This window comes from Pteropus alecto, unplaced genomic scaffold, assembly GCF_000325575.1.
Source record: "Pteropus alecto unplaced genomic scaffold, ASM32557v1 scaffold45, whole genome shotgun sequence".
Taxonomy (NCBI): Eukaryota; Metazoa; Chordata; class Mammalia; order Chiroptera; family Pteropodidae; genus Pteropus; species Pteropus alecto.
Window position 1 is genome coordinate 15735889 of NW_006442491.1, and position 15682 is coordinate 15751570.

General features: G+C 50.8%; 1 protein-coding gene across 4 annotated transcripts in view; it reads right to left on the minus strand.

Moving 5' to 3' along the window:
* The window catches only part of SMOX (spermine oxidase), a 34809-nt gene that overhangs the window by 18670 nt on the left and 457 nt on the right, over nt 1-15682 (minus strand). Inside the window, exon 1 of one of the 4 annotated variants that reach the window (XM_025040001.1) lies at nt 15464-15574. The exons of the other annotated variants lie outside the window; for them this stretch is intronic. The gene's annotated coding sequence lies outside the window, so the exon portion shown is untranslated. Of the gene's footprint in view, nt 1-15463; nt 15575-15682 lie in introns of those variants that run through there. 4 annotated transcript variants of the gene reach the window in all.

Below are 15682 nucleotides of genomic sequence, written 5' to 3' on the forward strand. Positions count from 1 at the left end.
GACCCACCCCAACAGCTTAACCCAAAACTCTACCTTAGAGATCCCACTTTCAGCAATAACGAGTGGATCACACTCTGACAACAGATCAGATCAGGTGGCAGTCATGATGGTTCTAAACATCTCCTATGAACCTTTTAAAATCTAGGTCAGCCCCTCCAGCTCAGCTTCCATCTCCAGCCCCAGCTCCTCATACCCCATGCCCTGGTTTCCCACCTTTGTGTGTGTGTCTCGCAGATGTGCTGTCTAGCAGGGTAGGCAGTCACCTCTGCCAGCAGGGCCCACATTCTTCCCCTCAGATCCCAGACTTTACAGAGGCAGGCAAACCCCACACCCTCCCAGCCCAGAGAGAGGTCAGGGTCTGACATAATGACTATGCCACTCCTGGATGCTCCTGGAGCAGACGAAATTGCCCAGATGGTAGCCTCTGCCCATAACGAGTGTGGCCTTTGGCGAGTCCACTGGCATCGAACCTCAGTTTCCCCATTTGTAAAATGGGAATAATCACCCCTACCCTGAGTGAGACTGACCCCCAGACCCTATTAGCCAGCCTCCTGTGTCCCCCAGCAAAGTTCTAAAGGCACAAGTTTCACTGTGGTTCCCTTTAGCAACCCTTAGGGTGAGACACAATGGCTGGGATTTTGTACCTCTAAGCAGGACCTGACTGACCCCAAATCTGAACCCCCCTCCAGAAGTCATCAACCACAGAATTGTAAGAGACCACTGAGCTGATCACTATGCTGGTGCAAGACTGCCCTTAGGGACAGCAGACCAGGCCATGGGCAGAAGAGGGCTGTTGGGAGATGATGCTCATGGACACTCGCTTCCCTGGGAAAAAGTTCTCCTAAATAAGGGTTGAACCTAGAGGAAAAAATCAGCCTCAAAACCAAGGTACCAGCCCTGTTCTGAGGCACGCTAGTCACCATGGCCCTTGAGGAATCTCATAAAGAGACACTTCTCTCTCACGCACGCACATACACACATAAAGATACTTTGCTGTTTTGCCTCATGACCCTGCTTGATAAAAGTCCCCTCCTCTGGGGACATCTTAGCATCGCGGTTTTCATACAGCCTCTGGGGTCAGATCACTTGTTTTTGAACACCAGTAGTTTGAATCTCTACCACTTATTAAACAAGTGACCCGAGCCTCAGTTTCCTCATCAGCAGAACAGCAATAAAGAGTACCTGCCTCACCAGGTTGAATGTGACAATGCACAGTGCTTACCCAGAGCCAGGCATATAGCAGCAATGGCTCTTATATTCCTACAGACCCAAGTATGCACACTACTGGGGTGATTCCAGAGAGGGATGGGCAAGGACGCCAAATGTGGTAGGGGCTGGAGGAAGTCCAGCTGACAAAGAGGTCATAGACCCTCCTTCATGATGACTCCAGAGCAAAACCTCCAGGCCTCAGAGAGAACCACCCCTCCCTGCAGTGACACTGCTATGGTCCGATGGAACAGAGAATTAGGAGAGAAGGGCCCCTCCTCCACTTACTGGGGGCACCTGGCCCTCCCAGGCAAGATTTGTGAGGCTGCAAGTGCAATGACAGAACAAACCATATGGTCACCAACCTCCAAGATGGCCCTCAATGATCCTTGCCTCCTAGTACTTGTGTCCTAAAATAGTCAACTCCCAAGCTTACCTGTGAAACCAATAGGATATTACTAAAATGATGAAGCGTGGTTTCTGAAACTAGGTCATAAAACACATTGCAGCTTCCACTTGCTCTCTCGGACTGCTTACTCAAGGGGAAACCAGTCATCATGTCATGAGGACACTCAAGCAACCCTAAAGAGAGGCTCAAGAGGCAAGGAACTGAGTTCTCCTACCAACAGCCAACCGTTTTGCAAAGCATGTGAGTGAAACACCCTGGAAGCAAACCCTCTGGCCCCAGTCAAGTCTTCAGATGACTCTAGCCCCAGCCAGCAACTCAACTGCAGCCTCCTGAGAGGCTTTGAGCCAGAAACACCCAACTAAACTGCTGCCAAGTTCCTGACGCACAAAAACTGTGAGGTTAATAAGTATTTACTGCTGTTTTAAGCACCCAAGTTTGGGGGTAGTTTGTTACACAGCTATAGGTAACTAATACAGTCATCAATTCTCTCTCCCTGGGGAACCCCCTAGGGTAGGGACTCCCAGGGAAACTCCCAAGTCCACTCTGGGCCACAGCTCCCTCTTTTCTGAAATTCAGGGCTGGGATGGAGTGAGCAGGCAGCCTGGTCCAGACCCTACGGCCTACAAGGCCCAGGAGACAGGATCTCCTTCCCAACCATTAGACTGACCTGGAGACATTTACAAAAGATTGATAGCCAGCCCCCCGCACTGGGTCATCTAAATCACTCTGTGGGAGTGGTGTCCCCTCATGAATAGTTTTTAAGGGCCCTACATGATGCTAACACATAACCAAGGTTAAAAATCACTGCTCTACAGCAGGATCCAAATGCAGACTCCAGGCCAGAGACATCACGTCTGCCTGTGCAGGAGAGGAGGAGGCAGAGTGTAGCAGGCCAAGTTGTGCCCAAGGTCCACTCCCCGACCCCCAGCTTAAACTGAGTGTCTGCCTCTATCCTCGCTTCTCCTGCAGCTGCCCAGCATCCTAAGCCCTCTGCATTCCACATCTGGAATGCACCTCAAGCCAAACTCTGCCCTTGGGGACTGCTCCCCTAGGGAGCACCCAAGGTACAGGATGGGAGTCTAGCTCTAAATGATCTTGGGAAAGACTGTTTCATCTGTAAAATGGGAATTGCCATCACACCTGCTGTGCTCTCTCAGGGGTCCTAGGCCCCCTCTCAGATGTCTTCAGAAAGATTTATGTTTTGTCTCCCCCAAGACACAGACCTGGGGAGAACATAGCAATGGATTAAACAGACAGGGCCACAGCCAGTTAACTCACAGATACAACATGCAGTGATGAGGATTTGATAAGGACTGTGATGGAGAATGAAGAAGATGAGGAGGAGCACCTAACGGCGGCAGGGAGAGGAGTCAGAGACGATTTCAAGGACACAAGAAGTGAGCTCCAAGCAGGGGGAACTGCATGTGCAAAGGCTCGGAGGCACTGCTTACAAGACCAACTCTCAACACAGCTTTTGCCTCCCTCTGGGTATCATCCTGTGAACCCTGGCCCCATTTGGCCACTTACCTGACCTTTTTCCACAGCTTGAGCAGCAACCTCCCAAGCCACAATATAGGCATGTAGGGCTTCCTCCGAGCTTTTCCAAGCAAATCAGCCACACATGTTAAGCTCAGCCCCATGGAGGTGCCCAGGAAAAAGGGTAGAATGGCCGGCCCCAGCTCCCCAGAGGGTACAAGACCCCACAGGCAGTGGAGTGTGGAGAGTGGCCCCTCTCCCAGCCTCATTTCATCAGGTATCACCTGCAGTCCCACCCTCCAAGGAAAGTGGGAGGGGGTGGGCAGGATGGTCACACAGTCATTCAGCAAACAGTATAGGCACTGTAGAACCGGTGCACGGTGCACTGAGAAGTCTGGGTGGGCACAGAACGTCCTAGGGTCCCCCTTTATCCATGGTTTTGCTTTCTCAGGTTTCAGTTACCCATAGTCAACTGCGGTCCAAAAATATTAAATGGAAAATTCCAGAAATAAACAATTCATAAGTTTTAAATTGTGCACTGCTCTGAATAGTGGGATGAAATCTCACTCCGTCCCAACCGTCCCATTCCATCCTGCCCAGGACGTGAATCATCCCTTTGTCCAGCATATCCACACTATACATATAGTATAATAAGATATTTGACAGAGAGAAAGACCACATTCATACAACTTTTATTACAGTATATTGTTGTAATTATTCTATTTTATTATTACTTATTGTTGTTCATCTCTTACTGTCTGATATAAAATTAAACTCTGCCACGGGTATATGTATACAAAAAAAAAACATAGTAATACATGTTTTGGTACAACCTACACTTTCAGGCTAACCCTGGGGGTCTTGGAACATATTCCCTGTGGATAAGGGGGAACTACTGTACACTTCCAAATGGTTAAAATAGTAAATTTTATGCTATGTACATCTTACCGCAACAAAAACAAAAACAACAACAAAAATTTTAGTGAGCACTACTCTGGGCCAGGCACTCAGAATACAGCAAGTCAGAAGCTTCCCCATCGAGGATCTAACAGATCAGGTGTGACAGGTGCCATGAGAAAAGCAGTATAAGGGGAGAAGTAGCTGCTCTGTGTGGGGAGGTCAGGGAAGCCTCATTAATAAGGTGACAGTAGAACCAAGGAAGTGCAGGCAGGAGGAGATCAGAGGGTGACAGTGCTATGGTGACCTCCTAGAAATGACAGGATGTGGGGGTGAGGGCAAGAGAGGGGTCAGGATGACCTGAGTGACCATTCATGACACTGCAGTTCAGTGTCAACTGGTTATCCCCTTTCCCTTTGACAACAAGCCTGTAGGGTAGGAAAGACGAGAAACTGAAGCCAAGTAATTTGGCTTCAGGTAGGAGGAGGGCCTAGGAGGCCTAATTCCAGAGCCCAGTTCTCTCCTCAGGGCTATACCAGCTTTGGGAATACTTCTCCAGGCCACCTCCCCTCGCATTGCCTAGCACATCCCAAACTCACAGCCCAGGGCACCTCTCAGAGCCTCACTTCATCAGGCATCACCTACAGGCGCAGCCATGCAAGCCCCTGACCTGGATTAGTATCCCCACAAAGACCTACCCATTCTGCACCTGGGGCACTTGAAGCCTGTGAAGTGTGAGCTGGCAGATGAGGAGGTGGCTTCTCTGCCAGGTTTCTCCCCTCTCCCTGCCAGGAGCTGCAGCCCCACAGTTCTGGGGTGAAGGAGGACTGCCCAGTCAGCACTTTCCACTGACTCTTTCAAAACCACTGACAAGAACTGAGGCTGTGAGACAAGCTCAAGCGGGCGCAGTTCCCCCTTGCTGGCCCCTCGTGACTCTGCACAAAGCCTGTCTGTGCTTCAGCTCCAGCCCCTGGGGGGAGTGTGTATGGGGGGAGGGGGGGTCTCCTGCAAGTCCATCCTCTCTCCAGTGCCACAGGGTCCCCACTTTGCCCAGCCTGAGATCTGTGATCTTCCCGCCCCCAAAGAGATTGCAGCCCCAAAGGAAGAGCTGAATGTCCAAGGCTTGCTGGGTCCAGGCAGCATTTGTGGAAGAGGGTCCCCCTCCACCATAAACTCTTTTCCCATAAAGTTCCCTCTCTTATGGCACCCACTCAGCACAGTTTATCACAGAGTGAAGGTGACATGCATGATAACAAAATGAAAAAAACAGTCCCCCAAACTCCAGCCACCAGATGAACACCACGGCAAACCTCTATTCTTTGAGCCTTGCATGTACCAGGCCCTGTGCTGGGTACTCTCTAGTCATGGCATCATTTAGTACTCCATAACACTCAGGTGCCCATTTTACAGATGATGGAAAAGATTCAGAGAGGTTCACAGATGTGACGACGGCCACCCAGATAGAGTGAGGGCAGAGGAGGGCTTGACAACACTGAGTTCATCTTTTTCTGCCCAACACTCGAGCATTCTCAGGCCCCCCATGGGCCTCAAGGGGTAGCACACCTGAGGACATCCCTTGGCCTGCCACTTCTCCTGTCTCGCCCCTTCTCAGATTGCACACATCATGCTAGGCACTTGGGGCTGCCCGGCAGGAGGCACCCCCAAGCCTGGCTGCTCCAAACGGCTGTAGTGCCAAAACTAGGGCTGCCACAGGAAGGCTACCTTCCTCCTGCCCAGGGTGACAGTGGGGTGGGCTTCGGGCTGTGGGAAGTAGGAGTTGATTCAAGGTATGCCAGGCACTACATTATGGCAGGCCACAGCCCTTTGCCCTTGGTTTCATCCTCCATAAACAGGAACAAGGACAGGGGTCTAACTGCTGTGCCTGTACAAATAAAAAACAATCTAAGACCAACTAACTCATGCTTCCCTCTAGATAGTCACCTCCTCTCTCAGTGGACAAGATTTTCCCCATCTGGTAACTTCAGGATGGTGTGCTCTCCTAACAAGTCCTAGCACAGGATCTCCCAAAAAAAGCCTCTCCATAAAGTTCAACCCTGAAGCAGGACCCCCAGGAAGAGCTGGAACCAGGTCTGAAAAGCCAAGGGTATTCATTTCAAAATGCACACGTAGGCCCTCAGCCCATGATTTAATCCATAAAACACCTACGGAGCAAGACGCTGAGCTTGGACAATAAACATATTCTTCAAGCCCTTTCATTGAGTTCAAAGACAGACTTAACTAACTCACCAGATTTTGAAATCAAGAAATGCTTGTACTTATAATTCTATCATCATTGTTACCGCTACTTTCTCTGAGCATGTCTGAGGCACAGAACGCAGCGCTAAAGCATTTCATGTGGAATGTATCAGTGAATCTTGACATCAACGTCCTCATTCTAAAGAGGAAACAGGTCCAGAGAGGTTCCACACCTACCATCTGACATAACGCGCTTCAAAGTTCACTTAGGAAGATACTCTTTAAAACCAAGGAATGAGGCAAAGTCAGAGTCTTGAGTTACTTTTTCAGATTAAGTCAAAGTTCTCCATTAATTGTGTATGATTTCTTTAATTCACTTTCCAAAATAAATGAGAGTAAAAGATATCTGTATGTTTAACATTTAAAAGCCTCATTTAAAAATCTTTCCCAAGAATGTTTGCCTACTGGTGGTCCTGAGTATCTCTGCCTGACTCATCTTAAAATCTAGCTGACTCAAGGTCTAGTTTTTTGCCCGTCCAAAAGCACCCATTAGCTCTTCCTCCCTGAGGTCAAGAGTTGGGAGAGCTGAGCTGGCCTGGCATGAAGGGGAAGGTTTGGTTGTGGTAGGTAGGTGTGATTGAAGGTTTGGGGACAGACTCTGGGGGTCTGTGAGGTGAAGAATGGGCAGCTGTAAAATGGAGACCCAGTCATGCCATTTGCTGGCAACTGCCAGTGTCTCCATCTGTGAAATGGGGTAATAGCTTGGGCCTCACGGGGCCGATGGGGAAGATAAGAACTATGGGTCTGCCAGGGCTTGGCGCAAAGTTGGCAGAGGGTGGCTAGGTTCTTTGTTCTGTTTTCTAATAAATTACAACTCCTTTCCAAGGGTTTCTTCTCCTGGGCTTAAATCACCTTCCTTAACACCCTCCTCCAAGAAGTAGCTAGAGGACAAAGGAATCTGGACTGAGGGTGCAACGGTGCTACACCCCACAGGCCAGGCCACCCTGCTCTGGCTGAACCCAAATACTTTTCTCCACCCTCACCCCCTCAGCCTGTGTAGACATAGCAGGCTCAGGCCCCGCCTGTTTGAGGAAGAAAGAGAAGGGCAAAAGAGGACGGGAGAGTGTAGCTGAGCTGGGTAAGCAAGCTCACTGAGCATCCTCCGCCAGGGCCCTCCCATCTGCCCAACTTTGTGCCATTAAAGCAACTTCTCCTGGGTCACTGTTTAAAATGCCACACCCCATCACCCCCACCTGAGCCACTGAACAAAGAGCCCTCACACTTCAGAGGAAATGAGGTGTGACAAGGGGCAAGGCAAGGTGGCCTCGCTGACCATTCCCACCAGCCACAGGGGAGGAGGGAAAGGAGCAAGAGCCCTGGAACTTTTCCTTCCCCGTTCCTGTACTTGCAACACCCCTTCCAGAAAGGGAACAAGATGGGATTCCCAACCTTTTGGGGAAAATGACTCAGAACTCTGAGAATCTGAGAATAAGTGTCATATAAGCAACCTAACCCCTCCCGATGCTTTGAATTGTGAAGAAGCACAGCTATTCTGTGAGGAAGTCCAACGTGGGCGATGTCCTGCACCCCCCAATCGGCCATCACACCCCTGCCACGTTTCTCACTAAAAAGCATTGCTCTGACCAAACCACTGCCCTGATCAAAAATGTTCAATGGCTCCCCACGGCCTAATGAATGAGGGCAGGTCCCTGACACCTCCTCCCTGCCCTCAGCCCCCAACTCCTACACCAACCCACCAGATCCTCCAAATCCTGCACCCAGACTAGGCCCAGAGAGCCTAAATTTCTTCATTCTGCCTGTGGAATTTCGTCATTCTGCCCAAATCTCCCCATCCTGCCAGCCTCTCCTCTAGGAAGTCCATCCTGGCTACCGTCACCCTCACTTTTCTTCTCCTCTAGAGATCACTACTCTGGTCTAATCAGGACCTACCTCAAGCCTCACCATGCTCTCTGTTGGCCTTTGTGCCTCTCCTGTCCCTGACCACTGTCTCCTCCCCTGGGTCCCTCCTGGAGACACTGCCTGCAGCCACGTCAATCACACAAAGAGCAGCCAACACGTATTCGATATCAGAATGACCCTATGAGGGAAATAATTATTCCCACAGTACAAATGAGGAAATAAAGACACCAAGAGGTTTAGCTTCTTGCCCAGAGGTCACAGCCCTGCTCTCTGAGATGAACGGCTGGGAGATAACTTGTAGAGGGAGGAGATGGCAGGGGTGGTGGGGTGGGAGGCACTCCCAGAATCCCAAAGACCCGGTCCTGGCCAGGTCCTAGCTATCGTTGGGTCCTAGGTGCCAGACAGGTCCTCCCAGGTCTCTCTGCCTCACCCACCAAGTCCCCTCCAGGCCATCCGTCCCTCTGCAATGGCCTTTTCTTCCACTGGCTGTCCAATGTTACCCATCCCACCAAGACCACCTCCCCTAGGAAACTATCCTTCCTTCCCTCCCTGGCACTTCTGGGCACACTCATCACCTATGTTTGTGGTCTTTCGTGGAGCAGCATCCTTCCACATTAGCCCTCCCCACCAGGTGTTCTCCTGGTCAGCGGAATATTATTAGGAAAACTTTTTTAAAAAGATTTCCATGGTCAAATCATTTTGGGAAACACCAAATGGTTTATTTTCTATAGGACTTGTTAGAGCCTTTAATTCTCTTAAAAAGAATTCTGAATCTCCCACATGGTGGTGGAATGAATTTGCCAGTTTCTGCCCTTATTTGTCCCCTGAACCATTGAGGTTTCTCAGAAGTCTTTCAGTAATGCCACCCGCTCCCGCCCCCTCAGGAGAGCCTGACACAGCAGGTGGCACAGAGGCAGACACTGAGCCCTGCAGTCCTTTTAGAAGGTGTATAAGATTCGGGAATTCAACCTGAGAAACCTTCTTGGCATTGCCTAGGACAGTAGAACATGTGCCCTCACGTCTGCCCTTCCCACCTTCCTTTAGGTGAGGTGACCGCCTACCCTCCTGCCAGGGTCTGAGGGGACTTCATCTGATCAAGTGCCCTGAGAAACCAAGTGCCTCCAGGCCATGCCAAGCCTGGAGAATGAAGGGCCTTGGGAGACCCCCAAAACACACTGGATAGCTCTTCCATGCAAACTGCTCATTATACTCCATGATTAGCATGTAAGCTTTAATATTAAACTCAAATTAAAATATATTAAGCTACCATTACAGGAAGAAGCAATGTCTCACCCAATAAACCCTATGACCCTCTCCCCTGCTCCCTAGAAAGAGGACAGAATCCCTCAATTGACAGGAAACTAAGGCCTCAGAGAGGAGCAGACACTTGCCTGTAGTGGCCCAGCCGGGGCAGAGCAGAGAGAAGCATCTGGGCCTCCCCACTTCCAGGTGTACCGAGGAGGTGACCCAGTGGGAGAAGACCCCAACAGCGGCTCACATAACCATTGGCAGTGGTTACAAAGACACACGGGCCAAGGTAAAGGACGCTGCACACACTGGGGGTAGAGGAGGCGGGGGGATGGCTCAGCAGTTGGGGAGATGCTGGGGGCTTTTAAAAGATGGCATGTCTGGGGCTGAAGTCAGCTATTTCTCCAATCTCCTTGGCCCCACCCTGGCTGGAGGAAGAGTGCTCACCCCAGATTGGCTACCCACAGGGCTGGGCTCAGCTGTGGGCAAAGATAAGATGCCCTATATGCTGTCTGCATGTCACCCTGACCTAGGGCAGTTGCCTAAGACACCCTCTCGTGGTCATGGGAGCTCCTCACAGTCAGGTACCCTGAAAACCAGGCCTGAATCCTGGCCTGAGACCCAAGCCTCTGGAGACCCCTCACCTAGCCTCATCTCCCAGCAGAGCAGACCCCTCCTGCATCCCACACTCTCTACACACTGCCCTCTGCCCTGCTCCCACCTCGGCCCCTACACAGGCAGTCCCTACACCTCCCCCAAAGCAATCCACAGAAGCCAGGACCGTCCCTTTTACTTGTTTCAAGTCTCACCTGACCTGCAACTGCCCCTGCACCTGCCTGGCCCTCAAGTCCCCAACCTCAACTCTTGCTATATAAGATGGCCCCTGGACCAATAGAATTGCACCACCCAGGAGCTTATTAGAAATGCAGAGTCTCAGGCCCCACTCTAGACCTGCTTAGTTAGAACCTGCATTTTTAACAAGCTTCCCTGGCACTCCATGTGTATGTTAGAGTTTGAGAAGCACTTTACAGACCACTGCTCAAATCAAGTCATTGCACCCAGAGCCTGTAATCTTCGATGGCTCTCCGGGGCCTAGTGAATCAAGTCCAGACTCAGCAGCCTGGCAGTCAAGGCTTTCCCCAACCTGGCTTCAACACTCTTCTCCAGGCTTGAGCTCCTCATCTGCCTTGGGAATAGCATCCCTTCCTCTGTCAGACAAAGCCGCCTAGAACTTCAGGACCCTCTGAAAGCACTACCTCCTCCAGGAAACTGGTCTGAACTACACCTCATTATGTTAATCCAGCGTGGCTTACTCTTATTTTTTTTTTTTTAATTTGTTTCAAGTATACAGTACATTGGTTAGACATCCCTCTAAATTGCTCTTTCCTCTAGCTTGCCACCTAGCCAATACATTAAAATTAATCGCATTCCCTATGCCGTGTTCCCCATCCCCATGACCATCTATCAACTACTAATTTGTACTTCTTTAACCCTTCACCCCATTCTCACACCCTCCCAAACACCCTCCCCTCTGTCCATCACCAGGTTGTCCTCTATATTTGTGTCACTCTTATTTCTTGGAGAGAGGGGACACTGTCCTATGTTCCACATGGCTGTGAGCACCAGGCTGGGGTGCAGGAAATGCCAAATGATGACCAAAGGTAACAAGGCCCAGCACCCAGTTGTCAAGAAGTCCACTCTCAGCTCTAGCCAGCCAGCCTCTGGTTCTGCCACAGTCTTCACCTCAACCCAGCAGCCAAGGACTGGAGCAACGTGGATAAGTCCCCTGCATACTCCCTGCCAGAGACCGGGCACTCCCCAGAACCATGGGCCTGGTGAGCTTCCAGCAGCAATGTGCTTGCTCTGTGCCTCGGTTTCCCAAAATGCAGAAGAAAATGCCACTGATTCTGCCTCCCAAAAAAGCAGAATCTCTTGAGATAGAGGAGCAGATCCCTTAAACTCTGGAACTCAGAATTTGGAACAGAAAGACTCCATCCTTGTGTGGTCAGTAAACTCTTGTTGGGCCAACCAGCCAGGCCCCTGGGAGGCCAAGTCACCTGCCCAGAGGCATCCTTATAACCAAACAGGAAAGCCTCGCAGGACAGGGCTGCCACACCCTCCTCCTGGCTCCCTCCTTCCTGGCCCAGTTCCTCAGGACTGGTGTCCCATGGGAAGTCTTCCTTCACACTGGGTCTGCAAGAAGGCACCCAAGCATGTAAACTTTCGGAGTTCTCTGTTTCCACAACCTCTGGGGAGCAAGGGGAAAAGCCTCCCTAATCCCGTTTTACAACAGACAAAAAGAGGTAAGGACAGGGCCAACAGTGAAGTGGATTGAACTCTTTTCAGTTTCCATTTCTTTCTTCTCCCAGCTCCACCCAGCCCTACTCTAACCCCCATCCAGGTTTCCCAAGGCCAAGCCTGAAGCTCGACTGCACAACATTCTAGATGGAATTCAAAACAGGCCAGTTTATCTGCAGAGCCCTTACCTGACATCCCTGGGCTCTCTGGAGGCAGAGGAAGAGGGCAGTGGGGCAATGCTAAACTCACGGGGGTGATATTCTAATGGCAGCAGCTCAACTAGGCAGCTATTTTTGTACTGGAAGCAGCTGACCTCCTCAGCACCCCAAAATCAGTGTGCATGTGACCCAACTACTTAGCCTGGGCCCCAGCCCCTCCCAGAAGAAAAGGTGGGATATAAAGGAGAGAAACTCAGCTGTCTACGCTGATCAAGGACAACCCCTTCTACCTTAGAGGGTGTGCCTTCTTCCCTACCTCCCCAATCCCGAAGGCCAAGCAAGTTAGGAATTCTGGAAAAACTACTTATTTCCTAAGAAGTCTTCAGCTGGCACGTATCTGAGAGGTATGAGAGAAGTGGCAGAGTGGGGTGTGGTAGAGTAGGGTGGTTTACAGCATAAATTCTGGAGCCAAGTTTCCTGGGTTCAAATCCTCGTTCTGTCACTATTGTGTTGTATGACTGTGCCCCGGTCTTCCCATCTGTTAAATGGGAATAAGACCTACATCACAGAGTTGTTAAGAGGATTAAAGGAGTTAATATTTGCAAAGTCCTTAGAACATTTCCTGGCACCCGGTAAGTAGACCAGAGCCTTGGCCAAGCCTCCTGGCCTCTGTCTGATTTCTCCCACCCAAGAAACCCTCCTTGCTCCCACCTATCCCTGATCGAAGCCTTTCCTAGGCATGCTAGCCCAACTCTAGATCTGGATGCTTAGCCCCTGGTTCCAGTGTTCACATCAGTGTCACCTTGGCCCATCCCCAGACTGCCTGTCTGAGGCCCAGTTCCCCTCCATCCCAGCTCTGAGGTCTCCTGGCTCGCCACCCTCCATTCTCAGAGCACTAGCCACACAATTCGACTCTCAGCTAGCTTCTCTGTGCATAGAGAGCTGTGGGTGGAAAGACAAGGGTCTATAGAGAGACCCCTCCCCCAGCCCAGCTTCTTCCCTTTCAACTCCCTGCCCCCTAAGGCTGGGCACCCAGCAGTCACCCAAGGGAGTAGCCTAAAATAAATCCCCAGGTGCCCAGCCGCTCCCATCTCCTGAGTTAAAGAACACACACACACACCCCTCTGTTAACCCAGCCTGGATTTCCACCAAAGAGAGCAAAGGAAGTCATTTATCCCCAACCCACAGCAACCCACACTGACTCCACACCCCCTAGATTCCCCAGTTTCCCCCTAGGCATCCAGGCCTGCCTTCGAGATACTTGCGCCTTCTCCACTTCCCTTTTTCACACCCAATGGCCCCCTCAGATTCTTGTAGCCATTGCACAATGGCTTTTGTGGACAAAAAATAAAAATCCTTAGGATCACTTGCAGTTTAAAGGGGCCTCCTGCACTAAATGCAATACCCACCTCTTTCTGCCTAGCCCAGCCCTGATCTTCCTACCTGGCTCGCAATTTCCTGAGCAGCAGCTACGTGCCAGGCACTGTGCTAGATGCTCCAGATACAGCAGCGGGCCATTCATTCAAGGTTCCAGACCTTGAGAATTGGGACAAGGTAAAAAGACAACTGTAACACACTGTTACGGACTGTGATAAATATAATAAAGAAAGTAAGGCAGGTGCTATGATGAATTATGGGTGAGAAGGGGCCCTCTGCTAAGACTGGGAGTGTATATGAAGAAGGCATATTTAAGTCGAGACCTAAAAAATAAAGAGCCAAGCCAGCCCAGTGGAAAACTCTGGAAGAACATTCCAGGCAGAGAAAACAGCATAAGCAAAGGAGCTAGGGCAGAAAGAAGCTTGAGATGTTCAAGGGCAAAGTGATTCAGAAGTGGCTATCAGGAAAAATGCAAAGGGACAATGGTCAAGATAAGGCTGGAGAAGGTTAAAGATGGCCAGATCATAGAGGGTCTGATAGTCCAGGGGAAAGCTTTGAAATTTGATTCCAAGTGCAATAGGGAGCTACAGAGGGTTTCAGAGGAATGAGATGATCTAATCAATATTTTTCTAAATATTTCTCTGTTAAAATGAATTAGAGGAGGACAAATGTGGACTTAGAGAAAGCATACAGCAACTACTACAGCATTCAGGCAAGACAGAAAAGATGGATTGGCCTGGGGCAATAGCCTTGGGTGGTAGCAGTGGAGTCAGAGCTTGAAGAACAGGCCTGAGAGATTTTGCAGAAAGAACCAAAAGGATTTACAGTTGAACTGGGTGTGGGGAGGGAGGCAGAGAGAGGAGTTGATACCACCCTGCTTCCTGTCTTTAAAGCTGGGTGGGTTTACTGAGATGAGAAGGCCTGCACAAGATCATGTTTGGGGAGTGTAGTCAGGGTTCTGTTTTGTCCATATGAAATTTTTCATACCTATGACACATCCAGGACACCATAAATCATCAGAGGGTGGCTGGATAGAGAGGTTAAAGATAAAATTTGCTACTTAAATCATGAAAATAATGGTACATTTAAGATCTGTGTCTTTGTAAATTGATGCTTGATTTTCAAAGTTCTAAGAAAAAATGAGAGCTTGGTGGGTATGTAAATAGAAGGGAGTCAGGGAAGAGGAGGGGGCTGAGGACAGAGCCCTGAGATCCTCCAACATTCAGAGTTGAGTGAAGTTGTCCCCAAAGAGGATGAAGGGAGGGCTAGCCAGGAAAAGAGAAGAAAACCAGGAGAAGCCAGGAGAAATTATTGGTTCTAGAAGGAGAGAATGACCAACAAATCCAAGGGTGATCAAGGAAAATCTGCTTGAGGGGTGTGGAAATCACTGGAAACCTTGACTGGAGCAGTTTCAGTAAAGCCCTGGGACAGAAGCCCGGTCAAGTGGGCTGAGAAACTGAAGGGATGTGCTCCAGAGGCACAGGTACAGACAGCTTTCTGGAGAAGCTTTGCTGTGAGGAGTGGAGAAGTGGGTCTGTTGCTGAGGGAAAATGAGGGACAAAGGCAAAAAGGGGACTATAAAATGCGGGTTGGGGGTGTCAAACCATGTTCTTATACTGTTGAGAATGATCCAGGAGGAAAGAAGCCACTTCTAACACTGGAGAGAGGGAAAATAACTGAAGAATTAGGGAGAGAGAATGGACCACCTCAGAGCCCAAGTGGAGGCATGAGGCTGTGGCAGGAACTGGGATGCTTCCCCTCCAACAAGAGAGAAGGGGAGGAGGAGCCGAGGCCGCAGAATATAGATGTGGGGTCTTCACTGCACACACTTTCAGAAGCACACTTACCCATCCCTCCATTCCTGCGCACTCCAATCACCCCTGGGGCATCTGCCTTGCTTCGCTGCTTGGACAAGTGGCCCTCCCACGGACTGGCATGGGATGTGCCACCACTAGCAGGTTCTGCAAACTACTTGTGGACACATCTCACCAAGCTTTCGATCTACTGCGCTTACCTCATCAGGCGGTGCGCCTTCCTGGTGCAAGCTCGGAGGGAATCCACGAGCCCTTCACCCACTCCACGTCAGTGGCCTCCCTCAGCCCCTCCCCCAAAGTGAGCTCTCAAACTCACTACCCATTTCCGAGCCTGGCTCTCACCAAGCCCGCGCAGCCCGTTAGCCCTTAGTTGTCCCAAAGGAGAGAGCTGCTCCCCACCCTGTCCGGCGCCCCCCGGAGGAGACCACCCGTACGCCCGGAGAGAGAGAACCATTCAGACTCACCTCGCGTCCCAGCTGTCGCCCCGCAGCCTTCTCTTTACTCCCCAGCGTCCACCCTCTGCGCCGCCCGAACCGTCGCGGGGCGTCAGCGCACGGCTTTGTCTGCGCCCACGGAGCGCGCCCCCGGAGCACCCCGGGCGCTCCCCAGCCGCACGCAGCCCGTGGGGTCGGGCCTTACCCTCCACTGACCGCGCTTGCCAGGCCCGCGCAGCCCCCTCCAGA